The sequence below is a fragment of the Struthio camelus genome, chromosome 2, assembly GCF_040807025.1.
Source record: "Struthio camelus isolate bStrCam1 chromosome 2, bStrCam1.hap1, whole genome shotgun sequence".
In the NCBI taxonomy this organism is placed as follows: Eukaryota; Metazoa; Chordata; class Aves; order Struthioniformes; family Struthionidae; genus Struthio; species Struthio camelus.
In genome coordinates, this window is record NC_090943.1 from 98,440,036 (window position 1) to 98,465,130 (window position 25,095).

At 38.4% G+C, this 25,095-nt stretch overlaps 1 long non-coding RNA gene across 1 annotated transcript in view; it reads right to left on the bottom strand.

Annotated features, from left to right (window-relative positions):
* The window catches only part of LOC104153081 (uncharacterized), a 59,708-nt gene that overhangs the window by 31,384 nt on the left and 3,229 nt on the right, over nucleotides 1-25,095 (bottom strand). Inside the window, exons 2-4 of the long non-coding RNA XR_011139053.1 lie at nucleotides 23,177-23,287; nucleotides 19,486-19,568; nucleotides 10,883-11,081 (exon numbers count right to left, since the gene is read on the bottom strand). This is a non-coding gene — a long non-coding RNA (uncharacterized lncRNA). The remainder of the gene's footprint in view (nucleotides 1-10,882; nucleotides 11,082-19,485; nucleotides 19,569-23,176; nucleotides 23,288-25,095) is intronic.

Sequence of the window (25,095 nt, forward strand, 5' to 3'; positions counted from 1 at the left end):
CTGTACTTAAAATGCTTGTCTTTGATAAACCATTCTCCCCTTTGAGGATCCATTACGCCCAACATGAATTGAGCCTAAAAAGCTACTTAGAGCTTTTGGAGAATTCTTTGGATTTCCAGCTTCACATTTCAGTTACTACAATGTTTGTGTTAAGACGCTCGTCTGAGTTCTGCCCCGCAGGATTCAGAAAAGAAAAACGTTCCTTTTGTACTGAACATAACTAGTAAGTATTTAGCTTTTTTTTTTTTTTGTGTATAATGACAGTACCATCTGGCATTCATCTGCTAGGTACCTCAAGAGAATGTCCCCTTCCTACTTGCCTGTATGATGCTGGCCAGAACGACAGAGTATACTAAAGGTTAACTTCCTGTAATGTGGTCTCTTGGCTTATCTTTAATACGACAACAGTTCCTTTATATTCTTAACTTTGTATTTCACATGTTCTTCTGCCTGCCTGGCAAATGGGGTCCTAAAGGATTCTTATAGGTCAGACACCTCCTAATGTGAAGCCAGGGATAATGCCAGCAAACTTAGTAACAACTATCTATAAGGCCAGTAGGCAACGAGCGAGCGTACAGAAGGCAATACAAAATAGAAATGGAAACTTGCCCAGTTAGATTTGTTCTATTCCACTGAAAAGCTTTGTACAGTGGAAGAATAAACAAACCACTGTTCTTAAAAGTCATGGTTCAACTGCTGACTCAAAAACTCATGTCTGTCAACCAGCATGAGAGGGGCCAAGGTGACTATCTGGTTAGGCTTCTCCTTTGGACTCAGCCTGATTTATCTTGCTAGTTCCAAGACCTCCATTCCTTTCTCAAAAGAGCTAAAAAGAAAGTTTGGCTCAGTCATCCCAACCGATTCCTTAAATAAACAAACAAATAAACCAGAACTGCAGTGCTAGCTCTTAGCATGTACCAGTTCAGATTCATTAATGCAGCTGCTGAGTAATATCATAAAGCTATTTTCATTCCAGCTTCTTCCTCAAACGGCAGTTTCTGCATCCTTTTTAGGATATATACTTTAATACTCCCAACCTGCTTCTTGCAAACAGCCTTTTCAAGAGAAACAACCAGTCTTGAGCAATTAAGACCTACAGATCTCCCTTCACTTCCTTCAAAGCCATTGTGGAGGTGCAGCTGAAACCCATTAAATTCAATTGAGCCCAAATGGCCCATAAGTCATATGGAAACTTCCTCTGGGCTTTTAACAAAGAGCCTTCCTTTAAATTCCAAATTACAAACAAATTCAGTCTGTTCAGCCTTCATATAAAACACAAAAAAATAAAGAAAACGTACAGAGGAAAAGCTGCATCAAGCCACAGGGAGTGTTATAAGAAAGTACTTTCAGTTACTCTTCTTCTGAAGTTATATTCTTCAGTTAGAAACATATATCAAGCCATGGTAATATTTTTTTTAGCCTGGACTGGAAGCAAGCTTTATTCAGTGTATCACAAAGTAAAATTGCCAGCATTCACTTCCCCATTCTCTACCCTGTTTCCACATAGGCCAAAAATAATATATATATACACATATCCATTTACATATGTGTGTATATTATTATATGCGCACACACATATTATATCATATACAGCTACCTGATTAATCTCAGGTGCATGTGTAATAAGTAAATAATAAATGTTTATATACTTTTTATAGATAATAAATGTTTATATACTTTTTATATATGGAAATACTTTATACTAAGTATTGCTTTGTTGTCAGTTTTTGTGTGTGTCAGTTTTTATCATCAAGTTGAATATTTGTTAATGTAGCTTTATATTAGAACTCTCAATCTGCAATATTCGGGATCAATATATGTACTGCAAGATTATAAGTCAGCTGAACACCGAATAAGCCCAGGAAGATACTGAATATGAAAATTATAATTAAAATTGTTCCATAATACATCTTTATTCAGACACCTTCCCCTCCCACCCCCTGTGGGACTGGTGTGCTGTAAAAGCCTTAGAAAAGCTTCTACTTCAGGGTTAACTTCATCCTAAGGGCACTGAGAATAACTGGAAGCTCCAATCTGTAAGATTTTCTATCAATTAATGTTTTTTTACATTCTTTTTAATAAGAACTTGATGAAAAATATCCTGCTTTCTATTTGGCATCCAAATAACAAGTCATTAGAAGTATGTGAATCTTTTTTAAAGTGCTATGAAGTGATATTTTCTAAAGACAATGGGTCTGAGAGGCAGACACGCGCGCACACACATGTACATTCCCAAGGCACATTAAACTGAAACCAAAAAGTAGCACTTATCTTTCAAGGCCAACCTGGACTGGTTTTACTCCGCAGGCTGAGCACCATGCCAAGGCACCAAGGCTCAGCAGTTCGTCCCTGTGCAGCTCAGAGGCCTCCACCGTGGTGGGGCGGCAGCCCGCAGAGGGAACATGGTGTCACCTTCTGCCAAGGGGGTCTCCAGCACCGCTACCGATCTGGCAGGCACCAGGACACCCAGCTACCAGACTGAAGCACAGGCACTGCCTCCTTCTCACACCCTGCTGTGGGGCCCGCACTTCCCTGCAGGGAACGGGGCGCTCAGCTGGGAACACTGCCTTCTGGCTGGATCGGTACAAATCTGTTGGTGAGGGCACAGATTAGGTTGCTGGGATGAAATGAGCGGCTCCAGTTCTCCCATCCCTCCTTCTCTCCCTTCCCATGCCTGCTGCTCACCTCATGCTCTGGCTGCTTCCCCTATACCAGCCCTGAGCCACTTCAACTCTCTGAACAGGCAGAAAAGCAACCCAGTAAAAGCAGTAAATAATTTTCTGCCAGCTTAGCGAGCCTCCTGTAACAAGTGATAGCGACAGTGCAAAGAGAGAGGCAAAACGATGAAGCCAAGAGCAGAAAGAGGAGAAGCAGCGCCGAATTTTGGCAGCAGTGAGCAATTAGACTGGCTTATCTTTTTCATGGACCCACACCCTGCAACACATTAGGTTGACTGAGCTAGGAAAAGCAAAGGACAGCTGAAATGCTTTAGTCTGCATCTAAGCCAAAAAAAAAAAGTGGAATAGGATGAGGTCAGCGTAATACATTAACAACCTGAATCTAACACCAATCCTTTTTCAGTGTCTACAGAAATTCATTTGTATTTAGATCTCACTCCTGGGATGGTGATAACAGAAACTACAGGATTTCTAAGCCTGCGACTGAACTCTGAGACTCCTAAACAGACAATTCATTTCACAACAATGAATGGAATTAAGTAAAACTTGTTGAAATCACCCGTTAGGACTACTTTGGGAGAAGAATTAGAACAGAAGAAAAGAGATGCTGAAATACCTATCTGGAAGAGATATGTTTTCTGATTCTTTTTTTTTTTTTTTAATTTTCCTGAATTACAACCACCACAGGAACGCGGTAAATCTAAAGGCGTATAGAGAGGACACATTGAAATTCAAATAACAGGAGAAGATCTCTCTCCCTGATTCCCTACTGCCAGGGAACAGTGAGTTAATATTGTCTGAGAAACCAAGCATGCTGAAATCAGCCCTTCTGGTGGATAAAAGTTATCTGAGGACAAATTCATACCCCGGCTACAAAATGGTTTTCCTAAGCTTCACAACCTTGAAAAGGGCAAAAATTAAATTAATAATAAACTCCCCCTAAAAACACAAGTCTGTATTCTACAAGCCCCAAAGAAGAAAATACTCTAGTATCCATCAGTATCACTTAAGTGGAGAGATTAGAAATTTCAGAATGAGTCTGCATTGTTCAGCGTACCACCAACAGCACCTAATGCAGCAATGCTTATGGAGCCAGCCCTTGTTCATCTCAAGTCTGCTCTGATCCAATTTGTCTTGGGTTGACCCAAATACAGGAAAATACTGGCCCCAGTCACTGCCAGGATACTTTTGTTTACAAGCTAACTCATGAGTGCTTTTCAAAGCACTTATTTTTTTCTTTTCCTGAGCAAAAAGCCATGGCTTCTAATTTGAAAGAGGATTTAAAAGTGGTTGTGATTCATGGGGATTTATGGACGTTTCCCAGGGAGTTTCAAGAGCCTAGACTTTCTTCCCACAACTCCCAGGAAATGCTGTTAAAAATCTCCCACAGGTCATTACTTCAATATGTTCTGATCGACCATGCAGGACAATTACTCAGAAGCCTCTATCAAAGCACCTGTGAAAGGCAGGACAACTATGGAAACTATTCAAAACTGCGTTCAAAATGGTGTGACTTGTCTGAAAGTACAGTGGTATTCAGCTGACACTATCAGTCTCATTCTATTATTAACTGTTCCATTCTCTAGTGTAAACGTGACCAGTGTTAACTTGGAAAACAACTACATGTCACTTAAATCTCCATATGCTGCTAATTTATAGAGAAGCTGTGTGTAGAACTGGAGGCTAATGGAACAAACTGGCAGGAAGGGGGAATGTTCCCTTTAGGAAATGAACATTAGAAAATTTCTTAAGCCAAAGCACATTGAGGACACCATTATTTTTAACCTAAGAACTATTTTGCATTAATCCTGATTTAGCCACTGAGGTTTTCACCTCTGGTTATGGAAAGTAATGTACTAAAAAGCCCTGGGTGAGCCTTTTTCACTCAGGAATGCTTCTGCTTTGACACAGGACTGGCTTCCAAGAGCTCTTTAAGTGTCAGTCCTTGAGCAATACGTTTAAGACCCAGAAGCTGGTCACCTTGCACAATTTGAAAGGGAACCTTCCACTTTCTGCTTTCCAGTTACTTTTACTGTTTTATTCACCCTGAAAATTGCCTTTAGTGATAAAGCTAAAAAATCCCACCCTTGCTGATTATCCTGACAATATTTAGTTCTGACGGTACATTCAGGATACTTCATAAAATATGCAACCCAGTGACTAATGAGGTATTTGCACATAAGGGCCATATACTGCAAATAGCAAGGCAATAAAAGTAAAGGAAAACGATGAACTGATCAGCCAGCTGTTAAAATGATGCAAAGTGTGTCTTTTTATATGTAATGTTTATATGTATTATATGTATATCCAGATGCTGACTAGAACTCAATCCTGGCTCCCTCAGTAAGGCTACATCTTAAAAAAATATATATTATGTTTATTCTGTTATTACATGTTAGCTTCCTACTTTTCAAATACTGATGAAAAGTTCACCTATCTAGCATCTCCCTGCTTTCTACCCATCACATAGGGAGTATTTTATTTCATGTGTTTTGATTGTGTCCGCTCCGATGCTAAGCACCCTATCAGCATATGACTAAACAAGAAAGCTGACATTTTTGCCATGATTATCCATGAAAGGTGTTCCCTAGCTCTGATTTACAAGAGCCCTATTCACAAGAAATGATTAATAGCTCGCTAGCACTGCCAAAAAGCACATAAATCTAGACGTCCTCTATGTAACTGACACACTACTCATCTCATAGATGCCGCTCATCTCATGGATATGTTCAAATTCTCTCCCTCTCTCTCTCTCCTGCTTATCTGTGTCTGATCTCCAGTGGGCACACACTTGTGCTGATTATGCAATACCATTGCAGACTGGGACAATCTTAGGCTTATATTACTGATGGCACCCAATTAGAGGTTGCAGAAAGCAGTGTCCTCCCTGGCTTGTACTAGACAAGCATGATTACGTGTTAAATGCCCTCTAAATTAAGAGGCACCATCACCAATGTGTCTGTCACGACTTATCAGGGTAAGAAACCAGCTCCGTGTCCAAGTTTTCTCTATTCTCAGTTACAGCCTCCTACTGGAAATAGACCGGAGAAGAGGGAATGGAAAGAATGAAAAAGGAAGTCTTAGAAGCTGCATAAAAGTATACACCTGATTTAGTTCATGCTTAACTTCCTCAGCAAGGTTTCATACACTTGGCATTAAACATGGCTTTAAGTGCCCTACTCAAATGAGACAGATTTAAAGAAGCACTGTCTGAACAGGGGCCTACGACATTATTGTTCCTCCCATACCTCTGCTCTAATAAAAGCTATTGCACAGTTCTTGAGCATCCTTCTTCTGAAGATCTTACAGTGTTTTGCAATTATGAAGAATGGATCATACCATGCCTTCCCATTTTATTCCATAATTTCAATGCAACTGCTGGCACAGAAAGGCAAAAAAAATGGCTCATCATGCATAGTATGTGAAGGCATTATCAAGGTTGCAGTGCTTTCCTTATGTTATGACATATCTGTTATGACATAAACTTTTAATTGTATGATCATGTACTACTTTTCAAATAATACAGGGTACAACATGCCTTTTTCCTTCCTGACTTTGATGCAGACGGGTTACAGCTTGTAACCATTTTTCATTCCTGCGTTCACTAACTTCACTGTTGTTACAACAGAGCATATTTTTGATTTAAGACACTACCTTCAGACATCAGAAGCACACACTGCTCGTGCTGATTTCCCTAGGAACTCCAGCTACTCATTAAACACAACAGTTTGGACCCTATGTTAAAAAATCATCATTAACATTAATAAAATAATGATAAAAGAGTGCTGTTTTCTGTAGGTGTGTTTTGATAATATCCTCAGCACTTGTGTTCTGCTTGTTTTTTCCTTTTAACTTCCTCACAATTTATTACTGGTCCATGCTTACAAGCAGCTACAAGGTTTCAAATGCACTCACTCAGCATTTTGCATGATGAAGCCTTTTCAAGAGATCCTGCTTGCAGCTGAGTTAGTGCAATAGAAGCTACCTCTCAGGTAAATACCTGGAAAGGACTGCATCGATGTGAAAGGATGTTTTGCCTCGTTGTACATTCTTTAGAAGTGTAAATACTGTTTTCTTCTCCATGGAGCTTAACTTCAAGCTGTCTGGTATTTTCCTTAAGTAACATATGTTTTATTTAAAACAGTGCTCAACTTTTTCTTTAAAGAGAGAAGATTGACTTATGTAATTTTCATTTCTATGACAAGGATAAGAACGTTATTAGCATTGCTTTTCTGGCCATTGTATCGCAAATTCTTTCAGAAATGGGATATGGAATGTTTCATTAATGTTTCTTGCTATGTCCAGAGATGTATCCCATAAAACTGTACATGTGGCACTAGCCATGCATTTAGGTTACATGCATTTAGGTTACATGCATTAGGAGAAGAAACTGATCATGTGAGCAGGTGTTTGTTGTGGTTTTCTTTTGTGTGATGTTTTTCTGCAAAGTATAAAATCACACAAAGTAAAAAACAAGCAATAGCATACGCTCTCGTTGTTCAGCATTCCCAAACTTTCCTGTCCAGTGAGTCATAAGCCTCACAGAGGCTTGTCTCTCTGCTTCCTCTTAAACCATGCTCGCTCACAACTTGCTACCTGACTTATTTCTTCACACAGACCACTGCGTTTGGAACTACTCTCTCAGGCTACTTGGCCTAATTCTGCTCAGGCTTTACTTTGCTTGATTACCGTCTTCCTACCAGCAGCAAAAAACATCTTTAAATATTCCTGTCATTTAGCCTGAAGGAAAACTGTTTAGCACATTTAACATCTTTACCCAAAGGTATGAATTCTTACAGATGTAAGAACCATCTGATGGCAGCCAGTAACACCTTCCAGTATAAAAAATATATTTCTAAAATAACAGCTACAAGCAAACTAAACTACAGAATTTTCCATTAAAAATCCTTTTCTTTCTGACCCAAGTGCAAGAGGAGGCTACTGTTTTAAGTTACAAATAATGACTGACTTTTTAACTCTCATTCCTGTGATGTGTGCAAAGTGGAGCAGTCAGGATGAGGTGTTAACCTCATCATCTCATGAATGACAGAATCAAGGCATTCAAATGGAAACCATGATGCAACCCTATCTACCGGCTATCTATCCACCTGTCAGTTTTCCAGATAATACAGAAACTTATTTTGTTTTCCTTCATGACTGCACTGAACATAACCTAAAACTGCAGAGAGCGAGAAACTTTTTTTTTCTTTTAACCAGTCAATATCTTATCAGCCATTTCATTGGGAGCACAACAAACCAACTTTTCATACGTAACACCCCTTGGTGGTACACATAGGAAACATTACTGGGGTTAACTGCACTATCTAATGGAGATCTCCTGACAGCTCATTTTCACTATGTTTCATAATTACGTGAATCTGAGAGTCAGTGATCCTCACTCAGCAGTTCCATGTGAGTTTTCTCGGTAGACACTGTTTATAGCATTTCTTTTACTTTCATCCTTGTTTCACTTCCTGCAGTACTCATAACAATTTACAGATACCTTTTTTCCACAAGAGATGTTGCTTCTTGCTTTGGAGACTCATATTCAAAGAAGTGCAGAGGAATAAATGACACTTGGGGTATTTCATTAAAGCTTTAGCCTCAAAGGTAGGAGGAAAGAGAATTTTAAAATAATTTACTTTCCTGCTGTCCACAAAAATGTACTGTCAAATTACACATGTGTGTTCTGGTGCTATATGACATATATACAAGGCCTCTCTTGCCAGTCTCCTTTTTTATTAAAAATTGCTTTTACTCAAGCTTTGGGCTCTTTCAAGGACTGTTCACTGCTGGCTTATTCTATGGTAAGAAACACATGAATAGACTAAGGAATGCTCAAAGCAAGTAAGTTCAAAAATCAACACTCTGCTTGACCTGCTGTTCCTGTGATAGATGCTGTACTTCCACAGATATCTATATGGCTAAAACAACTCTAGAGAGAAGAAAGGAAATTATTCTTGTGGATCATTAGACATAAGTTTCCAAACTTGGTTCTTACTTTTTTACTGAGACAAGTGCAAAACAGCATCTGAACTCAGATTATTTACATAAACAGCCATGATTTTGGTCATTATTAAATCACAAGAGCAACATATCTACCTGAAGTTCATGATGCCATTTTAGGAGTAAAGAAGTTAACAGACACAAGTACCCAATAAGTCTTGAAATACAGGAAACAAAGTTCTTTTACCATTACTAGCACTTTTAAGAGCGTGTGTTTAAACTTCAAACGCTTCATGGGAGCAGTGTATCCACCTGTCCGTTTGGAGTATCTAAGTGACACCAAATAAATCTTGACATGTTTTTGGATAATTTTATCATTAAATATTTTGCATGCATCATCTTGTCCTGTACTCATCTTAATGAAAAAAAAAATTCTGAGTAACATGGAAGTGTTTTTTTAAGAGAGTCTTACGTGACCTAAGGCCTATTTTCTGCACTATTTTAAAAAATGAGCTTTCTAAATAAATTAATGCTAAATAAATAAGGAAAGTAAAAGTTGGGTGGTTCTGGCATCAGCAGAATCAAAGCACATTCCATTATTTAGCTAATATGAGCAATTTCGTTAAACAAACTATACCTTTGTTTTGTAAATTTTGGAAGTTAGGCTTTGGACAGATGTTCCCTGCTGGATGCAGACATGCCAGGGAAAGGTTATAGCCCCAGCTGTTGATCATCACTTCTTTGCAGAGGTTACTGCTCTCACATTTGTTGGCAGAGCTTGCTTACAGAAACGCTCCCTAAGCCACTTGGAGTGAGTGGCATTACTATTTAGATTGTTTAAGCTAACTAACTAGCACAGCTGCTGAAAGGGTTCATGCCTGTCTATACCCTTAAACTTTCAGTGTTCACAGGACTGCCAGTTTTCATAACTTCTTGTCAGGGCAGAAGCTTTTCTCACCTTTTTTGGGTAGCACCAGAGAACAAAACCAAATACCACCCTTGAATATTTAGGCTTAAATGCCTCCTAATTAAACATTGACAATTGTGCTATATGCTTTCTAAGGAAGTTGAGCTTAAGATCCTCAAACATGCTCAATTAGCAAACTACAGTCGTATTTAAACCCTAACTTTCTGCTTCGATAAGCTTTCAAAAAACTTTTCCACCTAGTTGATGGTCTCAGAAATGACAATCAAAAGTCCCTCTTACTCCAGTGTATCACCAGTGCAAGGCCATTCTGCAGACCTGTGTGACATACCTAACAATACAACGTGCCATATAAATGCAACTCAGATGCAATGATGTCAGAAGGCACCCACCCGGCTACGGGCAGTAAAAGACACTAACGTGCTCTGATGGTCTAGGCAAGGTTCTCACCTTTCCCTTCTTCTACTTCCCCACCTAAAACATGGTGATAATAAACTTCTGCAAAGGTCTTTGAAATCTGAATGAAAAGCACTATGTGCCGGTTAATGATAGTTGTTATTAATAATATAAACCCGTTATTCCTTGGGCAGTTTAAAATACAAGATAATACATCAGACAAATATTGCATCAACACATAGTTATTATTGGTATATAAATGGTTTTGACTTTAGCATAATGGAAGGTTTATTTGCTCACTCTTTTATAAATAAGATACGTTTACAAGTAAATTCCAATATATTTCCCATTAAGGGATGCATTGAATTTATAACTATTTTTCAAGGGAGTCTGTTTCTCCTGGCAGGATATTGATTGAGCTGCCTAAAATGTCATTCACAGCAGGCTATTTATGTGATGACGTTTCTATCCCAGTGAAATTGCTATGTCTAACACCTTTTTCCTCTCCAAGGAAAAATATTATTTTGCAGACAAAACAGGAAGTTATCCAAGGGTTTAAGAAAATAATTTGCTGTTTCTTTCTTTTACCGTACAATTACTCCATTTTCATGCATTTGTCTCCCTCCACTACTGACTGAACTACAGATAATACTAAGTAGTAAATGATATGCCAAAAAAATCATATTAAAAGAATCCTACAGATACAAAGTCAATCACTCAAAACTTACTACCATCCAAGATGGACTAGACAATTGCATTTCAGTTCCCTTGGTGTACAAGTTGTATGCAGGACTATGGATAACATGAGTATCTTTTCCTGGAGTCATTTCCTCATTCAGTGGACAGATTAGATGCTAATTATTACACATGCAAATATGTTCAGCATTTTGTTTACTTCTTAGTGATCTCTTTGAGGCACCGGATCTTATTTACTCACCTGTACTGAAGACTTGCTATGAAGACAGAATTATGAATCTGTCTGTTAATTTTTCTGTCATGCCATCCTTGTACTACTTCAGTGCTTTGCAAACAAGAAATGAATCTTGACAAAGCCCATACAGCTTCTGAATGGGATGAGCTTCCGGTCATTTTCACAGGTGAAGAGCAGAGACATAAAGAGATCATATAATGATACCCTGGAAAAAAGTAGCTATTAAGTATCTTGACTTAGATCTCCAAAGTAGATCTAAGTAGATTTCCACCACCTTCCTTCTATGTTCTGACAGTTCTTGAGTTCTTGCATGCAGGCTAGAGTTTTTGCAAGGCCTAGAATCTGGAAACGTTTCAACACGTTGGTTCCACCTCCAAATCAAACTTGTTCTCAGCAGCCAATTTTTCTGAAACTTTAGATACAAAAATTCAGCCAGATGCAGTCTCCAGTGTGTACATTTTCAGCCCAAATAATACATGTGACAAATGTATAAGCAGCTGAAAACAGTCTTGTGATGAAAAATATTAAGCAAGTTTAACTATAGATGGCATTCACAGCTTTACCTATAATTAACATCTCCTATGAGGTGACTGTTGTAATCCAGATGAGGCAGGCAGTGCAATGATTCTGTGTATGCCTACATGAAAGAGACAGGCTGCATTAAGAGGTCTCGTTCATTCCTTTGATGATCTGAAACAAACAGGCATCAAATGATTTATATCATGTAATCAGTGTTCAAAACCAAAGCAGACTACCTAAATAGAGTGCAGAAAAAAATGAACATCTACACCCTCTTTTCGACATTCTTGCATATGAATCAGTAAGTCAGTGAATGAGTATAAGGAAGCCAGCAGGGAAACCTTTACTTGTAAGCACTTCTACCCAGCTACTAGCTCAGGAGAAATAAGTAACTTTGACCAAGTCAGTTTTTGTCCAAGTGAGTCACTGCTAGATCTCTCCTGATATGACCAATAGTAATTAGCAGACACTTCTTTAAGTGGTTGCCACTATTCCCTATTAAACTTGGCTGTGTGACACTGTAAAGAGCACCTTAAAACGTGACTGATATCTGCATTCCCTTCTGTCTCTATCCTTAGCTTGCTTGCTTATAACTCTGCTAGTATTTCTAAAGGCAGCTTTTCTCCAACTCCATCCTTACATGAGTCTATAGACTACATGAGTAACATTTTCCCTGTCGTGGTGCATTTATTCAACATACTCCAATGTATCGTAATCCCATAAAGGGCTAAGAAAACCTTCATGATTTGAAACTCAGTACTTAGTACTACTGCACTTAGCAAAACTACTGAAAAATAGTAAAATAAAATCTGCTGTTAATTGAATAATTATTTTATTTCCCCCCATGGAAATGGAAGGAAGCACATAAACAGTTAATGTGTTTCTATGGAAATGAAGGCCAACGCATTCAACTAGCTAAGGATTTTTCCCCCTTTTTTAAATCAGAAAAATATTTTTTACCACTCATTTATGTTTTCAGCATTGTCCGGACATCTGCTCTTAAAAAGCACAATGAAAAGCATGCTTTTAACTACAAACACAGATAAAATATGGTAACGCTCTGTTTTTGCTCTGCTGCAGAACTGCCAAGTAATAAGGATTTGCATGACTAAGCTTTCATTATGCTGACATATGCAGAACTTCAGAACAATCATTCTTTCTAGTTTGACAACACTTAGAAGAGAAACACTCCTTTTATTCTCCTCCAGAACATTTAGGTCTCAGACACAATAAACAGTATCATTCAACCAAATCAATTTTTAAATGGACATTTAAATGTTGAGTTCTCTTAAGTAGACACGCTTGGACAGCAACCTTACTATAGGAACTAAAAGTCACCAAAGACTTGACTAACACTTTCAAACATACAGTATTGCACTTGACATGTCTCTACATAGAAACCGCCACACCTTTTTGAATCTACATCGGTGAACATAAATATTTAAATAAGCTTCTTTTTAAGCACCTTTACAAAAGTCTTCGACCTGTGATCAATATATTGGATTGAAATAATACCCAACCAAAGTATAGGATAAAAACATTGGTAAACTTTTCCAAAATAGGGTGTTTAAGGTTACTTTGCAAACCAGTAATTGGTAGGCATTGGCCTACTGTCCTCTGGAAGTAGCATTTGCTGGTCCAATTGCTTCAAGTGACTGGCAGGTGCTCAGCTGCCTAGAAGAGTATGCTTTTTAGGCCTAATGTTAGGCATAGGTTTTAAAACTTTGCCCTTTTTTTAAATGAAATTCTCCTTATCTGTTTATTCAGCACCTTCCACTATACTGCACTTTATATCACAACTTAGATTTCCACGTAGATCACAACAAAATGTAATTAAAATACAATTTTGGGCCAAGCTTCTCAGCGGTAATAAGGTTTACTTCCTTCCTAGACACCTAATCCGTACTACAATCTGTAGCATACACACATTGGAATGGCCATGAATTTGAATTTGTACATCTTCTACCTATCCAGAGTATCTAGATATCACATATAAAATAATGAGACTATTTATAATAAAAATGGCAATATTTTTCACTGATAAAGCTGTCAGTTGCAAAATGTTTGGAAACCAGCTGAGTGTAAATACTGTCATCTCTTATTATATCCCTATGTAATCTCTTAGATAAGGTGAATAGTCTGTGGAATTCTATACAGCTGAAGCATTTCCAGGGAAAGTCTATAACGCCTACATTTGTCATGGCACTGGAAGGGAATTGGTACTCATTCTTTGAGCATCTTATTGGGAATTAACTGCGAAAAGGAGAGAGAGCAGGTTGCCCAATATTTGAACCAAACATATGAGAACCACTAAATGACCCATTTGCGGCAGTACAGGTTTTGCAGATGAGTTCATCAGTTACGCACATCAATCTCCACCTCTTGCTAGAAATTAAATGGACTTTGGATGGTGAGTGTAGCACAGCCGGCTATTATGATTCTATTGACAAAAAATATTCTGAAAGTTACTAGAACCATAATTACAGTGTGCAGGTGGGAGGGAAAGGCCACTGTGACACAGCCAGAATGTACTGCTGGTGCAATCACACCTTTGATGTCTCATTGCTGTGTTCTGGATAAGCCTTCATTATGGTAAGCACTGGCAGCCATTTTCAGCTTGGTTTTGTAAGTAATGAGGCTTAAATGATTGTGTTATCTGTCTCTTTCCATCTGTTTATCTCTTCCCACTCCCTCCCTCCCCCTCAACCTCCCTCTCAGAAAACTTTCTGAGCTGTTGGCCAACCCAAATTACTGTTCTCTCTGAGGAAAAGGCAGGCAGAGCTCAGCTGTTACATTTGGCAGCAACCAATTGGCCAGCTAGTACAGCGCACGCATAGTGCCAGGCTAGACAAAGTGCACAATGGTTTTTTACGTAATGATATGCCATAAAAGAAATGGAGAAAGGTTAACATAGTGCACCAGGAAGGCAAAGGGACAAAGGACAACAAGCCAACGGCAACCACATTTTATTAGCTCCACTGCTCACAGACTGACTTCTTTCTTGTGGTGATTCTCCCCTATACATTCTGTCCATATTTAGTACTTACTCACTGACACCATTGGTAAAATTACAAGTGCAAGGGGGAAAGCACACCAATGAGAAGATATATTTACTTTCATAGTGACCTTTCAGTGGTGACCTGGAACAATCAAAAGATGAAGATGAGATGGGAAATAGAAGGAAAAAAATTTCCCTAATAAGGAAGTAAGTCACAGTGCAAGTCTTCCATAAATAACTGCTCATGTACTTACAAATTTAGGATAGTTTTGTTTACTCGTGAGCTGCTTTTCAGCAACTCACTGAGTATTAATGCTGATAATAATAATTGTCCTTAAAGCTCATCAGCAAGTGTCCTGAAGAAGACACACATTTCCCTCCTGTCTCTTCATTCCCCTGCAAGACCACTCTCCTCAAGTAGGTAGTCCTTTGTACTAGAATTTAGCCTGAAAAATCCACAGTCGTAAGAAAATCATACATATAAGAATAGAAGCATCCCATGAATTAATTATTTAGTAATACTTTCTTCTAGATTAATGTCTCCTTTGGATTATCTGATGAATGTTGCAGTTAACAAACTTTCTTTTGATCCTCCTACTGGGAAAAATAGAAAGGATGAGATTGTGGGGGAGGAAAGATAATTATGCTCAAGAAGATGACAGTATCTTATCCATACTAGGAAGGTTAAACTCAAATAGTTTCTTCCCAAGACTCCTATTACCAAGTGGAAGTGCCAGTGTGAAGCTGTTTAGCCAGTTATAATTTAATACATGTTCTCATGTTCTTGCAACACCTGGCATATGGTGAATGCATTGAGACTTGTAAAAAACAGTGATTCATTGTTAATCATTAGAAGAGTCTTGCCAGTTCAGAGATTCAGGGTAACCCTGTATTTCTGGAAAAGTATATCTACACCCCAATTCCTGTTTGCTTTATGAGACTGAAACTGCAGGTGAGGTCGAGAGTATCACTTAAATCCACACATAGTCTGAACAGTATTATGTGTGGGTAGCTATGGAGATTCTGTAAGTGACCCCACCGTTAGGAAGATCTCACAGCATGAGCTGTCCACTTTTCGATGGTGAGCACAGCCTTAAACAAGTAACTTCACCTACAGGCTGAATTGGATTTGTTCTCTTTTGCATTGTAATGACTGAATTCTAATCTCCTGTTTTAACACAGTTACTTTTCACAGAACAACCACATTTCATGTGCACCTATTCCAGAAAACTATTGCTTTGCATAAGAAATATTTTAAGTAACTTACTTATTGAAAACTTGCCACTTCACTCTCCCACCAATGATTTTTCCAGAGTTAAATCTCAGGGTCTGAATTTCAAGCTTCAGTATCTCACAGAGGCCATTTTACCATTACAAAAAGGCATGTTAATTACTTATTTTGTTTAAAATAACTTGAGGCTGCTCCAAACTTAGCTGGTGGAGGTGTTCAAATTCAGTGACCCCCGCCACTTTCCTTTTTCTGTCTCATCAACTCTGCTTAGCATAATGAATGAAGAAACCAAGAGGACAAGCCAGCCAATGTGAGGTTGACCCTGGGGGAGAAATGGTGCTCTTAAAAGACACAGAAGGGGCGGGCACAGCATGTGGAAGACAGGTGGACTGAGTGAGTTGAGCAGGTCTTTGATAAATCAGAAGGCAGTTCAGAGGGAGCACATAGTGGCCACTGTGTAAAGAAGACCTGGGATGCAAAAGCACACAGAGCTGTGTAACAGGAGGCTAAAGTGAAAGGATGCATTGAAATGTCAGTCCTTTGAGCACTGAAGTGGGGAACCTGTCCTGTGCTAACCCTTGAGTAACACAGACAGGTTCTCCAGGCTCATTGCTACACCCTCTGTCCTGTGAGAGCCCAGCGTTTCTGTGCCAAGTTATCAGTGTGTCAAAGGCTTGCAACAGAGCAGTTGCCAGGCTGCTCTCAGGAGCTAATGCAATAGCACCAGAACTCTCTCCATAAGGTACTACCCTTGCTCTGGGATGCAATGAAGTTCTATGAAGAGGCTACATGTCCATATATAGCACATACAAAATACAAAAAGATCTTAGATCAGTCTGGGTAAGCCCACATGAATTCTGGCAAGCTCTGTATTTGAAATCATACTTAACTGGGCTCAAGCTTAATTCTACTAAAAATCAGAACTGAACAAACATCACCAAAAGATACACAGCGTCATAAATTCAGTTGCCTGGCATGTAGCATCAAAGACACTGGACAAAAATGCACAAAAGATTCTAATAATCTTAAAAATTGCACTTCTCCCAGTTCACCGATTACATTAACAACACCACTGACACACCAGAAGACAGACTTTTCTCTAAGTAAATGAGATCCAAGCTTGTTTTCAACAAATTAAGAGATGCCAGAAAATTAAGGCATCCTATATGGGCCAAGTATAAACGTCATCCAGTCCAGCAAAAGTACTAGTAACCATGACTAAAGTCAGACTATGAGCAGAGCACTGTGTGTATTTCTTTGCATTTTTTCAACAATGCAAAATGTTGAGGTTATTGTTTAAACATATTTTGCAAAGAATACAGGAACAGCTGGAAAAATCAAGAGATAGATGATGTGATAGGGAAGATCTGTTAGACCTTTTATTCCCACTGCACCTCCTGGTTCTCTGGAAAATGTAAGCGGCAGACAAAAAAGCTACATGGGGCAAGACAGCAAGTGTATAAGGCTGGGTTTGTTCGAAAATGCTTTCACAAAAGAAACAGCCATAGGAATATCCAACCCAACCCCACATCTGCTTCCAATTTTATAGTCTTCTGTGTCTTTGATGAAAATCCAATTTTTCCCAAAAGGAATTGCAGCAAAGGTGAGTAAAGAAAGGTCTATTGATAAATCGAATGCATCTTTTACAGAGTGTGATGCTTTGGGGGTACGGAGAGGGAAAGGAGGTTTTCCTCATAATGTTGTGTTGCATCTGTAAAGCTCCCTTCACATGTCATCGCTTTCTAACCTAAGAGACATGGTCTATTTAGAGCATGACTGAACTAGAGGCTCCAGGCTAGCTCCTTTTTTGTCATGGTCCCTAGGCATGTTAGACGCTCACCTCCATCTAAGCAGATGCAGTCTGAGATTTTTTTTTTTAGCGCACGATTTTAAACAATGTGAGGCAGCACACGTCAAAACCCACTTGACACCAGCGTGTCCTTTTGACACCCTCTCCAAAGAAAGCAGAATACAAAGAATAACACTTCATCAATAAATAGTGCTTATTTTATCATGTTTCTTTCACATAGATACCCAAGAAAATTCTTTATCCCACAAGGAGCTCTACTCAGACAGTTCTTATGGTAATGCTAGCCCTATCTATGCGATAGCTCTCATTCCACCTACTTACATTAAACTCCTGGCCCTTTCAAAGTTAACAGGAAATTTGCCACTGAAATCAACAGGGACAAGACACACTGCTCCTGTTTCAAGGTGCACAAAAACCTTGGGGTCTTGTCTGTCATCAGGTCAGTATTTTCTCCTCTGCAGCCACGTTGTCGGAAACAGTCACCAGGCTAGACAAGGCCCAGCAGACGAGAGATCCTGCAGATACATAGCTTTTCAGGAGGACGTGAAAGGTCCTATAAATTGCCATCCAACACAACTGGGCCAGAAATCTGACTGGTAAAAGGACACAAACTTCCACTGAAGTCAGAAGAACTGTGCTCATTAATGTCAAGCCTTAATTTCACCCATTAAAAGGTGAACTGTCAGCTAAGCTATGGTCTGCGAACTCTTGAGGGATTTCCTGCCTTCTTAAGTTACACATTTCCAGGTTACCTCTGAGTCCAGTCTAAACACATGAATTTAAAATAAAATGCATTTATACAGTCCCGGAATAGACTGTCTACATTACATGTTGGCTCCACTGTCAAAAAAAAAGAAATAAAATGTTTTAGTGTAAAAGAGCGCCCATCCTTCTAACAAATCCAAGTGGAGGAAAGGCTCCGTAGTCTTTGATGAGATAGGAAGATCAGGGCAACAGCAGGACAAAGACTTTAGTGCTGATCTTGCCCCTTTTGCAATGCAAATCTACTGGGATTGTACAAGTTAACCTGCTGTTTAAAAGGGACAAAAAAACACCCAAACAGCCCAATAACTTTTTCTCTTTTTTTTTTTTTTTTTTTGCAGCCAAGACAAAGCCATTAATGTTGCAATACTACTGCTAATTTACTTAACATAATTTCTTATTTGAGCACCTATCTGGGGGGAAGTGGAAGCATTGGGACTGGATAATCCACTCAATGATCTTTAATCAGACAGTAATATTAGGTGTTAATAGCTCAGATAAAGGAGCTCTTTAACCCAACTGTTAACACAAAGGCGTGTCTGCCACAACGACTATTTCAACAATGCATTTGCCAGTCATATTAATTAAAACTAATTCCTTGCAGGCCACAGAAAGCACAGAGGAAACTCACATGGAAAAAGAAATGTCTATATTCTACCATGACAAATCACACTAAAGAAAAGAAAAAAATTAAAATTATCCTAAGGTGATGAAAGTTGTCTCAGAAAATATACTCTCTTGGAAATTCTGGAACTGGAAAATCACAGCAAAGCTGAAAAGGCCTTTAATATAACCTTTGAAATGTGTAACTATATGTCTGTGGCTCTGGCCTGTGACTTCATACTAGTCATTAAAATCTTCCAATAAGTCACATACAAATAAAAAACTTTGAGCGTTGTTAAAAGTCCTGATGTGCCAATTACTTACATGCCATTTAGCTTACTGTCTAAAAGTGGTTTAAGCAAAGCAGCATAGCTGGTAAATCTCCTGGATAGGTTAGAAGGATTTTCCCTTTTTCTCTTTCTCTCTCTAAAGAATTTAAATAAATCTCATCTATACATTTATCAGTCCATGGAGGGTTAAATTCTTAATCACCTGCATGCAGCTTTCAGGCATAAAACTCCTACCTAGTTCACCTGGAAGGTCTTAGTTACAACTGTGCCCACCAATGAAGGCTTCTCCTTTAAAAGCATTTAGATTTTATAAAAGTGTCCTAATATGTTAAAAGGAATATAAGAAAAAAACACAATTCATATTTTACTTAAGTACACAAATGAACCCTTACATACGTTTTGCTTGAGAGGTAAAATGTATCCACGTTAAATCTTCACTTCACTTCCATCTTGAGGGTGTGAATGGAGAGAAAGTCAGCCTGCAAAAAATGAAATGATTAAACATACAAAGGTAGGTCCTAAAGGTGTACTCTGATGTGACAGCACAGACCCTTCTGCCAAGACCTAAGAACTCAGAATCTGGAAGAGAAGACAAAAGAGTGCTATGAAATCAGCATGCTCCAAATCTCTGCAACACTCACATATTTGTCTGCTGAAGGTACTTTCAAAGACTGATATGTAAAAGTTTTCTTGCCAGAAGGTCAGTTGCAGTTATGTATATCTATCTCCGAGGTAGAGAGAAATAAAACGAAAAAAAAAATCAACAAGGTCATAGCCTAACTATTAACACATATTCACCCACCTCACTGGGAAATCAAGATAGGAAATAACTGTGTAACTTTTGGTGAAGATGATGCAGCTATTAAGGTTTCTGGAGTCGCACTTCCTTTGACCAAGTTAACCCTGACTCCTACTAGTTAGTTAGGAATGTGGGAAATCTTTTCTTTGAAAGATTCTTGCAGATCTTTAGCATTATCTTAATGCAGTTTTGTTAAGTGAATTATTTATTAACTTGATACTCCCATTGATCAGCACATGGAACTCCCACCAAAGTCAATTGGACTTTTGAGTGCAAATCAATAGCAGCATTTAAAGGGATAGTCCTTCTTTGATGCACTTAGGAAACCCCCATTAAAAAGTAATGGGAAGTAAACAAGGAATTCTCTTGCTAAAAATCACACAAAATAAAGGTACCTTTTTATTATGCCCCGTCTTTTTTTAAAACTGATTTACATTACGCTTTACTGAAAGTTAACCTCAACTCTGGTTAAACTTTATCACAGGACATAATCTGCTCTCTGGCTGGCATTACCAAATTTTTCACTGTAAGGGCTTCTATAGTTTCTTTGGAAACGAATTTATTCTGGAATCGCTACTTTAGTTCATAAAACAGAATAACTATTTTGGACTTAAACATCATTTTTATTCTGAAACGTAGAAGACTGATTTACAGAGTAACTTATCCCATAATAGCTGTGTTAGTTAGTTTACCCATATAGATATGTCCTAATTTTAATTTGGCAGAATTTTAAACTTTCATTATCAGAAAGTGAGACTTTATTGTTTTATTAAGGTTTACAAGGCAATCAAACCCTGATTCTTAGTAAATTTATGGCTCAACATTCAACGGATTGTAAATTCCTATATGGAATTATGCTAGTCAGGCCCTGGGATTGAGCTATTTAATTATTTGGGAGGTAAATTCTTTTCAGCCTGGAGGTTTTTTTTTTTTTTTCCCCCAACAAAACGCCTTGAAGCCACTGGCACTGAGCATTAACAGAATCCTTGTATTTGTCAATAAGGTCGTCCAAGTGTTGATGCCTTCTGGAAATAAAATTCTGTTAACAAAGGCTGTTGCTACTCACTAAAAAGAAATAGCATCTCAAAAACTGAAAAAGCATCGCCATTTTCTAGAATACAAGAGTAGTCAAGATAATTCAAGAGTAGTCAAATCATCTTGCGCATTTGTTCTTGATGCCAACACAATGTTGGTAAATTGTGACTGGAATCACGTAACTTCAAACAACTACCTAACGTGAATCTGAACAAAAACATTTCACATGGCAAAGAAGAGATGTTATATTGAGACAACTGCTAATCACCATGGCACATGGACTTAGACATGGGGCATTTCATGATAATTATTTGAACTACAGACTTTAAACTGGTGGTCACTTTCACCACCTGCATCAAAAAGGGGTGCATTTCAGAAACGTTATCCAAGCCAATGAAGATGCACTCAGGAAAAAATGTGTTTAAGGGAGTGTGTGCACACTGTTGGGATCATCAATAAATTAACCCTCAGCTTAAACTGCCACAACCCCTTTTTTCCTTTCTCTGCACACAGAACGCAGTCTGTTATTTAAGAACACCTGCAGAATTTTATAAAACTCTGGCTACTGAAGAAACTAGTGATGCCCTGATCTCCTTCGATCTTCCTGTAGTTCATTTATGCTTATGCTGTTTACTATTGACCCTAAGCTTTCCATAATGTTTGCAAATTGTCTTGTGCCTATGACAGTGTGAATTCTCATAGGGCAGGTTTTCTCTTCAACCTTCTAGAATAAACAGCATATTTATGGCCAAAAACAGCTAGGAGAATGATTTTGGCTCTTCTCACTCCCTGCTTTCTCTCTCATTATTAATGTTTTCTGGAGACATCAGTCACATCTCTTTGTTTTAATGGCATGTTTCAACATTGTGGCAGCGATGGAAGAAATTCCTCTTTGCCAACTGGAAGCTACCTTGTTTAGAAAGAACCATATTCGCTTTTGTTTCATAAAGAAAACCCAGTGCTAATGGCAGGAAGTCCTAATTTTGACTTCACATGTTCTCTTTAAGAGATTATTGACTAGCTAGAAATTTCTAGATGCATCAATAGCATTGAAGGCAGAGATCATAATGTGAGAAGATGGGAACACACTGGACAATTCCTGGTCAAATTCAAAAAGGTCTGCTTACTCTTATCAGCAAAAATGAGATACTTAGTAATGTGAGCCTCTGCATGTTTCCCTGAACCACGACTTTCATTGAGAAGCCGTTAAGAAAAAAATGCTTCTGCATAAGTCTGATCAAAAGCGATGGAATGTCTCTTACTAATTTCTAACATCTGGAATTACACCCTAGAAATTAATTAGAAACATGGAAAAATAGTAGACATATTTTCAGAAAAAGGTACATCCATGAAAAAAGGAGAAGAAAAGTCCCCTGGAGTTTACTTGGATATTATTTTATTTAAGAGAACAAAAATACTTTGGTCAGAATTGCTGAATGACATATCTGATTTCCCGATTCTAAATTTCTACCCATCAAAAAATAACATATAGCAGGGTCCAGGGCTTTAGCCATTTTTGCTCTGCAAAGCACACTTGACATGTCTACCGGCAGTCCCCACTTCCGGATCCTGTAACCAGGAACACTGGTAGGAAATTTTCTAACAGAACAATTTTCCATCAAAATACTCTAGCCATAGACTAAGGATTCCTGGCTTCTTGGTTCTTCTGGCTCCACTTCATCTTACCCAATGGGCAACTTGGGATTGTCTTTCATTTTTGAGAACCATAAGACATACCAGCTGTGGAAATGGTTCAGTATTTACCAGATGAGATGTTACAGAATATACAATAGACAAAGATATTCCAGCTTCAGAGGGCTTTTTCCTCAATTCAAAATGAAAAGCTTTCCCAAAGTCAGGCTTTTCCTTTTTTTTTTTTACTCAGTTCTCAGTACAGTGATGTGATAGTCTTCTTAGAAGAAAAGCTTAATTGACTTTAACAATTACACAAATAACATTTTAAATTACAGTCTACACAAATCCCTCTCGCTCTAAAGGTTTATCACCCTTTGATGGCTATCTGGTAATGCTGAACTTCCTCATATACCCATACCATATGCCCGAATGTCGTTCCTTCATTTTGTGAATGGGATCATTTTCGATCCTGCCAAATTCAATTGTTCTTGTGAGTTTCTGGACCTTCGTCCTTCAGGGCTAAGGGAATCCTAAAAGTTCAGCAGGAGACAAAGGCAATGTGATCAGGGTCAACAGTGCTGACATTATATTAACCATTCTCAGGTGACAAATTAATACCTTATCTTAAGTAATCCTTTCCTTTGTCCTGTCTGGGGGATTGGTTGGTTGGCCGGCTGGCTGGCTGGTTCCACTTCCAGGAGGCCTCAGTTAAGATAAATCAACATATTCCTGGAATACAAAATTTAAGGCAACATAAGATGTTCCTACATTATTACCATACTTGTGTAGAAGGTTCTGCATCTGTAAATAAAAACCAGACTCCTACCAGGATCCATGATGGAGGTGAAGGATTCATGACCTAAATACATCCATGCTCCTGGGAACTGCCAGTGAAATAGCTAACTAAGCCACTCAGGATCATAGAGGCAAATACACTGCGGTTTACACAGTTTACTGCACACTTTGGCTATGATCTTAAGAATTTAGATTCTGCCTGCCCCCTTTGTTTGCCAAGTGATTTTTATGACTCTGTATACATTTGTGTGCAGACTGGAATTACAAACACACAAAACCCATGTTGAAAGTTGCCACAGGGTTTTTCTAAGATCAGACTATGAAATCCATTGTTTTCATTTTCCCATCCGAGACGATATATATATATACACACACACACACACACACATATACATAGCTAAGTTTTGGGATCTTAGCACAATTCACCTGCCCTCTATCATTCTTTCATTACTTGCTTTGATGAAAGATAAAAATGAGATCTATGGCCATATCTTAACAAATGAATATATTTAATATAACAATTATACCATGCATGACAGTGCATGGTAACTCAGGCTTTTGATTTTGATTCTGAAATTTTCGATCATTTTGTATCACATCAGAGGCTATTCCTATCAAGTTTTGTATCCCTAACTGTGGCATTAATTCTGACACTCTTAATAATACGTTAAAGAAAAATAGGCAATTTCTAGCCAAATTTGTATCCCAGACTATGATAGCAGATATATTCCCAATAATATACTGATAAAAATAACATCACTGATTTTATCGTAAGAGAAATACAAATAAGAACATGTGGGTAGTCCATACATAAATGCAGTTATCCCTGAATCTAATTTATTTTTATTTCAGCATTTTTCTTTCTGAGATCTTGGATTTTCACAGGACTTTGCTAGATCAGTGTTTTTGTTCTGCCTCTCCCTTTTCTTTTACTGTATAACTGCCTTATACAAAGTGATATTTGTATGCCAGCAAGTAATACGTTTACGGAATAGTCACCCAGACCTGACAAGTGCTGTAGTGTATTTCTTTTGAAAATTGCCCAAGGTGGGGTTAGTTTGTCTGCTTTGACAAATTGTATATGCACTATCCACATTATGCTGTCACATCTCCCTTAGGTTCATCAGTATCTTATTAACGATGCTGTTGTTTTTAAATCTAAATACAGCATGGGGAAAGCAAACAAGCACACACACAAACCTATCTTTAGGAATAATTTCAAAAACAAAGCCCCAGAAAATGACATTGTGTAATAGCCTTGAGTGATTTTTTTATAGCTCTGTTCTAATTCTTCTGAGAACAGAGAGGAGAACATTGTAGAGGTGCTAAAAGACCATGATTTTGCAGCAGTGTATTTCACAACTAAACACACTCCCACTTCAAGGTTGGGCAGGAAAAATGAGGGCACCACAGAAGTGAATTAAAAAAAATCACGCAAGCAGTCCCACCAACAACCAGGGCAGTAGCAGCTTATAAGATCAGCTTGATTTGGCAGGATGCCCATTGTACCATGGCCTAACAGGGCCATGGTGGGAGGAGTGTCTTATGGTTTGCAAGGGGTGTGGAGTGGGGGAGCAAAAGTAACATCATTTAAGCCTATGTTGGATTAATTTGTTTTACGGAACACTGGCAGTAAACTTTTAAATGTGTTCAAAGAGCTTTTCCCTAATGTATTTTAGGCTGCGTACAAATATTCTCTCTGGGTCACCTGCGCTAATGGGAGAGATTTCTACTGCAGGCCC